Raw genomic sequence first — 10090 nt, 5'->3', positions numbered from 1 at the left:
TCATGATTGTTTGGATGTGCTGGATTACTGTACAAAACCGAGACCAGACATAAGGGATCTACCCTTGGATGAGAGTGATCATGTGTTGTTTGTGGATGGATCATGCCTGAGAAATGATGATGGTGTGTTATGTGCAGCATATGCGGTGTGCAAAGTTTCAGAGGTCATGGAAGCATCACCATTGAAAGGAGTGAAATCTGCGCAGGTTGCTGAATTGATGGCATTGACAAAAGCTTGCGAAATTGGGAAAGATTTGAGGACAACTGTGATGACTGATAGTCAGTATGGATTTGGAGTTGTGCATGATCTTGGCCAGCTTTGGCTACAAAGAGGTTTCTTGACATCGAGTGGAACTCCGATAAAGAATGCTGAAATGATTGGTAAATTGCTTGAGGCGATACAGCTGCCTAAAGAGTTAGCAGTTGTGAAATGTGCTGCCCATGGACAAGGAGAAGATTTTATAACGGTCGGAAACCGTTACGCAAATGATGTTGCGCAATACTGCGCCAAAACAAATCAGTCCATTAATCGGGACCGAGAGGGGGAAATGTCTTTTCTCTCTGTGATGTTTACTAATGTCTTAGAAACATGGGATGAAGTGAAACAGTTGCAAGATGAGGCAGGAGAGGAAGAGAAAAAAGATTGGATTAAGGCAGGATGTGCTCCAAGAGAAACAGACCATGTTTGGGTCTACAGAGATGGCAGACCAGTAATGCCTAACTCCATTTTGTCGTCAATGGCAAGAATGTATCATGGCCAGGGACATTTGGGGAGGGATGCGATGGTTAGGTCATTTAAACAAACCTGGTACAATACAAAGTTCAGGACAATTGCAGAAAGCATCTGTCAAAGGTGTTTGGTTTGTCAGCAATTTAACACTGGGAAAAAGACAGTGGTGAGTCTGGGAACAATAGGCAGAGAAGGAGGTCCTTTTACAAGAATGCAGATTGATTTCATTGAAATGCCCCAAGTAAACAGACTGAGGTATGTTCTAGTGGTAGTCTGTTTGTTTTCAAGGTGGGTGGAAGCTTACCCGACTAGAAGAAATGATGGAATAACAGTGGCAAAGTTACTGTTAAGGGAGTTGATTCCTAGGTACGGGTTTCCAGTAACAGTTGAGTCTGATAGAGGTGGACACTTTCAAAATGAACTCATGGGTTTGATTTGTGAAGCATTGAAAATACAGCAGAAGCTACATTGTGCATACCGACCAGAGGCTTCTGGTGTGGTTGAGCAGATTAATGGCACAATCAAGAACAGGATTGGAAAAATGTGCCTAGCCACTGGCATGAAATGGCCAGATGTTTTACCTCTAGTGCTGATGACTATTAGATCTACTCCAGATAGAACTACTGGCTTGAGTCCGCACGAAATAATCATGGGACGTGCAATGCGCCATGCATTTGTGCCTGTCAATAAGTTGGTGACAATAACTGATGACATGATTTGGGGTTACTGTAAAGGCCTGGCTGACGCAGTTCATTCTTTGTTTCACCAGGTTGGAGAAGAAGCTACCACACTTGAGAAGAAGCAAGCCCATGATCTGAGTCCAGGAGACTGGGTGAGGATTAAGGTACACAGAAGAAGAAATTGCTTGGTTCCAAGGTGGGGAAGGCCGAGACAAGTTATTCTGACTATGACAACTGCAGTAAAGTGTGCTGGAGTGAAACACTGGGTACATGCAAGTCATACTCTGAGAGTTCCAAACCCAAAAGAAGGGACTGGTAAAGAGTATTTTGAAGAGTCAGATTCCAGTGATGATGAAGATACAGAATCAGTGGGGAAAGAAGTAGGAAAAGCTTCGAATGAACCACTGCGAGTATCAGAGAAAAGATCAGATTCTGTAAGAAAGCCTGAAGTTTCAAAAAGCAGTGAAGGAAAAAGAAAAGAAAAGAGAAATTTCACAGAGACTACTCCTGAACCAGAAGAGGAGGAGATTGAGGAACCACTTGAGATTATACTTGAAGAAGTAGGGTCAGAAGAAGATAGAGAGGGAAAGATTGCGGAAGACCCCCGAGGAGGTGTAGGGAACATTCTTGATGAGCTAGGTGAAGGGACAAGTAGACAGCAAGAAGATTGCGTGTCGGAGACTCGAGGAGGGACAGAAGTAGGGAAATCTCAAACAGTGGTGAAAGAATCTGTGGAAAAGAAGAAAACTGCTAGAAAACGAAAACAGAAGGCACTTGAAGCAGAATTGGATGATGAGAATGAACAAACAGAGGGTCGAGTTCTGAGAAAGAGAACTTGGATTGGAGAAAGAAGTAATAAAGAAATAAAGCCGAAAAAGGTGATAAAAGGAGATCGTTGGCCTAACAACAGAGTTAAGAGGCTGAGATACAAAATAATAAGAGCAAATACATCGAAAGCTGAACAAGTGAATGAAGTATCGAGTCAAAGTTCAAAAGCTGAAGGAGAAGAATCAAAGGAATCAAAAGAACCAGTAGAAATAAAAAGAGTAAGAAGACCCAACCAAAAGTACAGATCACCGGAATGGTCTTATGTGGCACTGTCTGAAGAAGGAAAAGAAGAAACAGTGACTCAAGATAATCCGGAAGAGATCTTGAGAGAAGTGGTTGAGGAAGATACTGGTGAAATTCTGAAAGTACTCTTGACTGACATTGGAGAAGAGTCAAGTACTGAGGATTTTGATGTTGGAGATCTAATACAATTTGATGTTGAAGAAATTGAAGTGAAGAATGACAAGTATCCAAACTGAATAAAGGAAGGATTCACTTGGATTAAGTGAACGAAAGGATCATTTGGAAAGACTGAAGAAAAATTTGGAAAGAATTGTTGAAGAATTTAAGAGTTCCAATTTCAGTAGTGGAGTAGTAGAGGCTAAATTAAAGTAGTAAAATGGCTAACATAGAGGATAATCGAAATAGATGTGCCTTCTTTAAAAGGTGGTGTAGAATGTGCTGCTGCTGTACTGGATTATTAATGCTTCTATGGGGTGTTTTAGTTTTATTAGTTACTTTTAAAGTTGAGTTTGAGATGCATACAGAGAATGTGACAGATGTAGAGAAGAATTCGCAAAAAGTAGTTCCGATTAGAATTAGTAATACTTACATACACAAAGATAGGTCAATTAATAACTTTTCTAGTAATGTTTTTTCAAAATTGTTATATGAATATGTGAAAACAATGGAAGTGAGGGATTGCTACGTTTGTATGCAATTACCTGCATCCGTTTCAGAGGGTGTTACTTATCATCATTTACCAGCTACATATGGTATTTCTTGTAGTATTTTAAGTAGTGTTTTTTATTTGTTAGGGAAAGTAGATTATAAGATGTCTAACAGAGATAGTATTTTGGGGCATTTGCCAATGAACAAAGGGCTGAATCCAGCTAAAGAAGCTAACACTTTTGGTGAAATTTTTATTGAAGAAAAAGGATTAACATTAGATTACATTTTTAAGAATAATTTAACTTGCAGTCTGAAAGGAGAGGAGAAAGCTTTCCTGGATATGGTAGAGGAAAGGAGATTGAACATGCAGGAGAAAGCAGGAAAATATAAAGTGAGTGAGACAATTTGGGACATTGAGATGGGAAAAGAGTTGAAGAATGGGGCTAGTCCAACTTTAGCTTTAGATGCACCACAGAAGGGTAAACTTTGCATTACAAGAAGGAAATCCCAATATGATACATATTTTGTTGGGACTAGTGAGTGCCATGATACATACTTCATTGCAACAGGTTGGGGTTTCAGAGGTGGAGAAGATACAATTTTTCCAGGAGTATACTATGTTTGTGGGAACAAGGCTTATTACAAGTTGCCTGACCATTGGTATGGCACGTGTTATGTGGGCCTGGTTTTTCCAAAAAAATTTCATATAGATAAGATAAGAGATGTGGAACATATTAATTTACTAATGCGTTTTAAGAGAGAAACTTGGTCTGAAATAGTGGGTGATATTTTTGGAGTTTTGATTCCAGCAGTGGGAATTTCTTTGAATGCTTATGGAATTCGGAAACTGTCCACAGTGGTTGATCGCTTATCGACAAATACCGCTGGAGGGTTTCTTTTGGTGAATACGGAATTAAGTGCCGTACGTGCATGTCTATGCAAAATCGACTTGCCCTTGATATTCTATTGGCCAAGGAGGGTGGAGTCTGTGGAATGCTGAAAGTTCAACATTGTTGCACTTACATTCCAGACGAAAGCAAAGACCTGAAGGTCTATATCAAAAATATTACTGATTTGCATGAAGAATTAGTACCACTTGAAGCTGAGAATTTATGGACTAAAATAGCTAATAAAATGATAGCTGTTAAGGATTTTATTGCAAAAATAGGTAGTACTATTATAGGTAGAATATTGTTTCCTTTAACTTGTATAATTGTTGCTTTATTGATACTGAGATTAGTGTGTGTGTGTTGTAAAAACAGGGGAGGGAAGAAGAAATTGAACAAAGAGAAGAAAAACAAGAGGTTGAAAAGAGAACCGCAAGAAATTGAATTGGAAGAATTGAGGGAGAGTGTTTACTTAGAGACAAAGAGGGATGATGAAAGAGTGACTGGTGTGTAATGTTGTGTAAGGGGAAAAAGACATTTCCGATTTCTCCTAAGATGGGACTAAATTTTCACAAATTTTTTTTTTTGGGTTTATTTGGTGATAAAATCACCAAAGGGGGGATTGCTGGAGCAGAGTTTTCTGTTTGGAAATTCGTTGGTTTTTGAAGCTCTGGCATGTCTATTTGTTATATTAATTTATTAATTACTAGCAATTAATTATTTGTCTTGTGCAAGTGTGTTTATATTAATCAATCCGTTTGTCCTAATAAGAGAGAGTTACACGTGGGTACGCATAAATGTGCTGTTTAACAATAACGTGCGTGTTTTCATGTTTAAACGTTGCTATGTGCTGTTTATTTTTGAGCACAAAACGCTTTCCGAATTAATGCTTTTCTATGTTGCAAGTGCTAGATAGATGCATACACATAAGGGTATTAGTGGGGTTAACACTGTTTAATCACTATGCTGTGGTAACGTTGTTTTTGTTTCTTTTAATTAAGATGGTCTATTGTGGCCTATGGTGGCCTAGATAAAGATGGCCGATTTTGTAAGCCTGGCCTCGATTTGAAAGTAGAAAACCGTGATGGGAGAGAGCCCTGCTGAATATGGTCCTGAAGTCAGCTGACCACAGTCCTTGCTTGCCTTGCTAAAATTTCCGTGAGGACAGCAGCAGCCTGGGTAATCTTCAAGTGAAATGGAACGTCCTTGGCAGCCTTGGGAAACAAAGGAGCCTTAGAGAAAGACTCTGAACTATGGTTGCATTGCCGAGGAGAAGTAGAACTAACAAGATACATTTATGTTTCTTGGTTCCTGTTCCGTAGTCTTTATTTTGTGATTTTTCCTGAGCGGAGATTTTCAAATGTAGCAATGTTACATCCTTTCCTCCTCGCTCTGCTCAGCGGTCCAGCGGACATTACAACTTTTCTATGTATCTTTCCTTTGTTCGATTCATTATAAAAATTGTTAGCCTAGAGAGGCCACTTGCCACTTGCCATTTGCCTTTGCCGCGTACCGAATCTGCGTTGCTGAGGATTGATGTTGAAGGGACTTCGTCTTGAGAGACTTTACCGAGAGACTTGTCCTGACCCGTTCAGACATTTAGCTAGAATAGGTAACTATGAGAAAAATGATTTATTCTGTTTGATTTTCCATTTTGACTAATTTTAGATAAAGCAATATAATTTGAACATGGTGTTGGATATTATTTCTTGTCAATTATTGTGTATTATATTTTGATTATTGCCGTATAGGTTGTATAGATTATGTTTATGGACAGTCATAATAACCAGGTTTTATCGACCTCGATATAGATGCAGGGTGACTAGGAGTTTTCTTTCCACAGGTTTATTGCTGGTAGAGTATTTGAGCGTATGTTAGTGAAATGGGCCCTAGCGTATGATGAATGTATGTGCGTGTAACTGTGAGATTACTCTATCTGTGGTAGTGGGAATATTATACACACCCTGATCTCTATCAATACCACCAGCGCATCAGAGACACTAAACGGACCTTCATAAGAAACAAAGTCCAGACCAATGCAACCAACGCCAAGGAGCTGTTCAATGTCATACAACAGCTCTCAAAACCCCCCAGCGAATCCGACGACATCACACCTTCCCAGGAACTCAGCGACAAGCTCAGCTCATACTTCCACCTGAAGATCAAGGCCCTCTACGACAACTTCAGCGAACCGATGATGGAAAACAACCCCCCCCCCGAACGCCGTCGACAAGCCAAACATCATGGCCTGGGAACCCGCCACCGCTGAACAAATCGATGCCAGCATGAAGAAAACCCACTCAGGAGCGCCAACGGACCCCTGCCCACCGCACATATTCCACAGGGCCGCCACACCATTGCACCCGAACTAGGACTCACCATCAACGCCTCCTTCAGGTCCGGCATCTTCCCAGATGACTGGAAGCGGGCAGAGGTTAAACCCATCCTCAAGAAACCCATGGCCGACCCAACTGACCTGATAAACTACCGACCCATCTCTCTCCTCCCCTTCGTGGCCAAAGTCACCGAGAGACTCGTGAACGCCCAGCTGACCACCTTCATTGAAGAGAACTCCATCCTAGACGCCTCCCAGTCTGGATTCCGCAGCAACCACAGCACCGAGACCGCCCTCCTTGCAGCCACGGACGACATCCGCAGGCTACTAGACCAGGGACACACTGCTGCCCTCATCCTTCTAGACCTCTCCGCAGCCTTCAACACGTCTCACATAGCACTGTCGCAGCCAGACTTGACAACGCAGGCATACAAGGAGCCGCCCTTGACTGGATCCAATCCTTTCTCACCGGCAGAACCCAGTGGATCAGAGTCCCTCCCTTCCTTTCCGCACCCACCAAAATCAACTGCGGAGTACCCCAAGGATCTTAACTCAGCCCCACGCTCTTCAACATCTACATGGCCCCCCTCGCCTCCATCGTTAGACAGCATGGACTCAGCATTGTATCCTACGCCGACGACACCCAGCTCATCCTCTCACTCACGAAGAACCCCGAAGACCCCAGACTCTGTTTCCAGGAAGGAATGAAGAATGTGGCAGCCTGGATGAAGGACTGCTGCTTGAAGCTCAACTCAGAGACCGAGGTCCTCATTCTCGGACCCCACACCTCTGCCTGGGACGACACCTGGTGGCCCCCTGCCCTCGGAAACCTCGGCATCATCCTCGACTCCTCCATCTCCATGCACCACCAGATCAACGCCGTTGCCTCCACCAGTTTCAACTGCCTGCGCATCCTCCGCAAGACCTTCAAATGGATCCCCCCCTGAATGCAGAAAGACTGTCACCCATGCACTCATAACCAGCAGACTGGACTACGGCAACGCCCTATACGCCGAAATCACCAGAACTCTACTACACAGACTCCAAACCATCCAGAACGTCGCTGCCAGACTCATCCTCGGAACACCTCGCCATGAACACATGACCCAACACCTACGAGACCTCCACTGGTTCCCCGTCGAGAAAAGGTTCACTTTCAAACTCTTCACCCACACATACAAATCCCTCTACAACATTGGACCCAAATACCTCAACGACAGAGTTTCCTTCCACGTACCCAAGAGGAACCTACTCTCCGCCGACCTCGCCCTGGCTGAGGTCCCCCGCATCCGCAGAAACAGAACAGGCGGGAGAGCCTTCTCCCACATCGCATCCAAGACCTGGAACAAGCTCCCCGTAAACATCAGACGCTCCCCGACACTGCACACATTCAGGAAAGACCTCAAGTGTTGGCTCTTCGACTGATCCGGAGCTGCCCCCCCTAGCGCCTTGAGACCCTCGCGGGTGAGTAGCGCGCATTATAAACCCCTGATTGATTGATTGATTAGCTAAACTCTTTTGACATCACTGCCTGTGTTAAAATATCTCAGTGATGCTGTAATATTATATTTGCCGGACTGAGAAAATACGGGGGGGGGGTAGTTTGAAATTCAGGACATTTCAAGGACTTCAGCGAGCCAAAATTAGATCTGATATAATTTTGGGCACCGATGCGTTCCCTTTCTCAAGGATTCTTTTGCCTCTTGGCTTTTGCAGCAATTTCCCTGCTTCTCAGCTGGAGTCCGGACCCAGAAGCAGCAGTCATGTACGTCTTTCTCAAGGATTGCTCTATGGGCTTGCAGCGCGTATTCCCACCATTTGATTGGATCCCAAAGACCACAATGCGTATCAGGCACCAACGAGTGGAACTGATCTTAGTGACACAGCGTGGAGATCTCAAGTACGGGTTCCAGATCTTTGGAACTGGTTTGTTCACCCCAATTTTATTTCCTCTGACAGAGACTTTTTTGAACAACCCGCTAGGTCAACCACATCTCATGGTGGCGTTGGACAGCTTCGACTGATGGTGTGATATTCTGGTAACAATGGAAAGTTTAGGAGCTTTCAAAACAATCTTCAAAGCCCAAGTGGTACCCGGGGACACTATAAACCTACATGTGCTCGGTGGACCACTGGTGTGGCGAACAGGCTTGAAATCCGTGAACTTTTCCAATTAGTCTGCTCTGGGCTGGCAGACCGTATTGCTAATTCCTACAGTTCAGAAATATTGCCAGGCCACATTCCTATAGTGGGACATCTTGTAGGGAAACACCCATTAATCAGAAAATTGTTAAAAGTCTTTGGTGTGTCGATCCCTCCCGAACATAGATACTTGTCTTTATGGGACTTCAATAAGGTCTTGAACCTTTTAGAGAACTAGTGTGCCAATTCAGAGTCACTCTGTAAACAATTATCAGACGGACTGGCACTGTTGCAGAGTTCACTGTCCCGCCGCAGGGCATTGGATGGGAAGGCGCTGGACCTGGATGGAGATGGAGTGGCATTTGAGATTACTAGACAAATTAAGACAGCTATGAGATCATCTCTTACTGAGCATTCTCAAACAGGTACAAACTGTGCAATGTCTGCTGGAGCAAAGAAAATAAAGAAGGGGTGACCGCTTAAGCCTAGAGGTGCTTCAGAAGTAGTGATTGCTTTTGTGTAAGCATTGCAGCAGTGTGGAGAGCTCCAGTGGGTCCAAGAGTCATGGTTCAGGCAGGAATTGACTTTTTAGAGGTGACGCTCAGTCATTCAGAGGGGCTACGGCTACCAAGGTGGTGCTGACAAGAGCCGCCTGGAAGAGCCCTGGAGGTACTCTGAAGGCAGGCAACTGGTGGAAAGAGCTGTTTTTTAAGAAATGTTACTTTAAACCCACCATGCTGTTACAGAGGTTTGCTTGCACTTGCACAAAGCTTGCCTCTGGGCCGGTCTTAGTACTCAAATGTCCCAGCCTTCGCGACTGAAAGTTTTAATTCTGTGAAGAACAAGGAGGACTTTTCCACCCCTTCATAATGATAATCACAGAAAGCTATTATTTGATTATTCACTGTTGTTTGCTGTTCTCCTTCTTAATAATAAACTTATGTAAATGTTAAGATTATAAGGTTTTTTTTCCTACTCTTTATTTTGAAAATCGATGTGAAACCCTGAACAGTAGCTCACGTGTGTTTCATTCTTTTAGGTAATGAGGGGAAAGCAAGACCATCCGGGAAATGAAGGAATGAGCCGCGCTGCAAGGAAGAGGAAAAGATGGTAGCTGCACTGGCGTTTATTGACTCCGAAACTGATGATTGGGCCATTTGGATCACATGTTTTGTAGTTTTATTGATGGTTCATGTAGTTTGTGGTGTTTTTCTCAATTTGGTATCGAGATGCTGTGAAAACAAAGGAAAGGAGAGCAGAAATATGGCCCCTCTGTCCTTGGAATTAAAAGGGTCAGATGTTAAAGCTAGGAAAATGTGCATTACTACAGCTGTGCAAAGCTCGAGCCTACATTACTGTTGTTACCTGTCTGTCAAGGAGAACTAGTTAAGTCCTTATGTTGACAAAGTTAAACGTTAAGGGTAAGGGAAGCCCGGATATCATTGGCTTCTATTGACCGAAGTAAAACAGTGCCAAGATTTCAGGAGCGAATCAGCAGTGAGTGTAATTAGACAGACCCCCCAGGATATTGCGGCATGGATTAGCAAATTTAGCGGCACAAATATGGAAATTTAGCAGCACAAATATGGAAATTTAGC

This window comes from Triturus cristatus, chromosome 10 (assembly GCF_964204655.1).
Source record: "Triturus cristatus chromosome 10, aTriCri1.1, whole genome shotgun sequence".
NCBI classification, from domain to species: domain Eukaryota; kingdom Metazoa; phylum Chordata; class Amphibia; order Caudata; family Salamandridae; genus Triturus; species Triturus cristatus.
The sequence above is the reverse complement of the archived record's forward strand: the minus strand, read 5'-3'. Positions refer to the sequence as shown.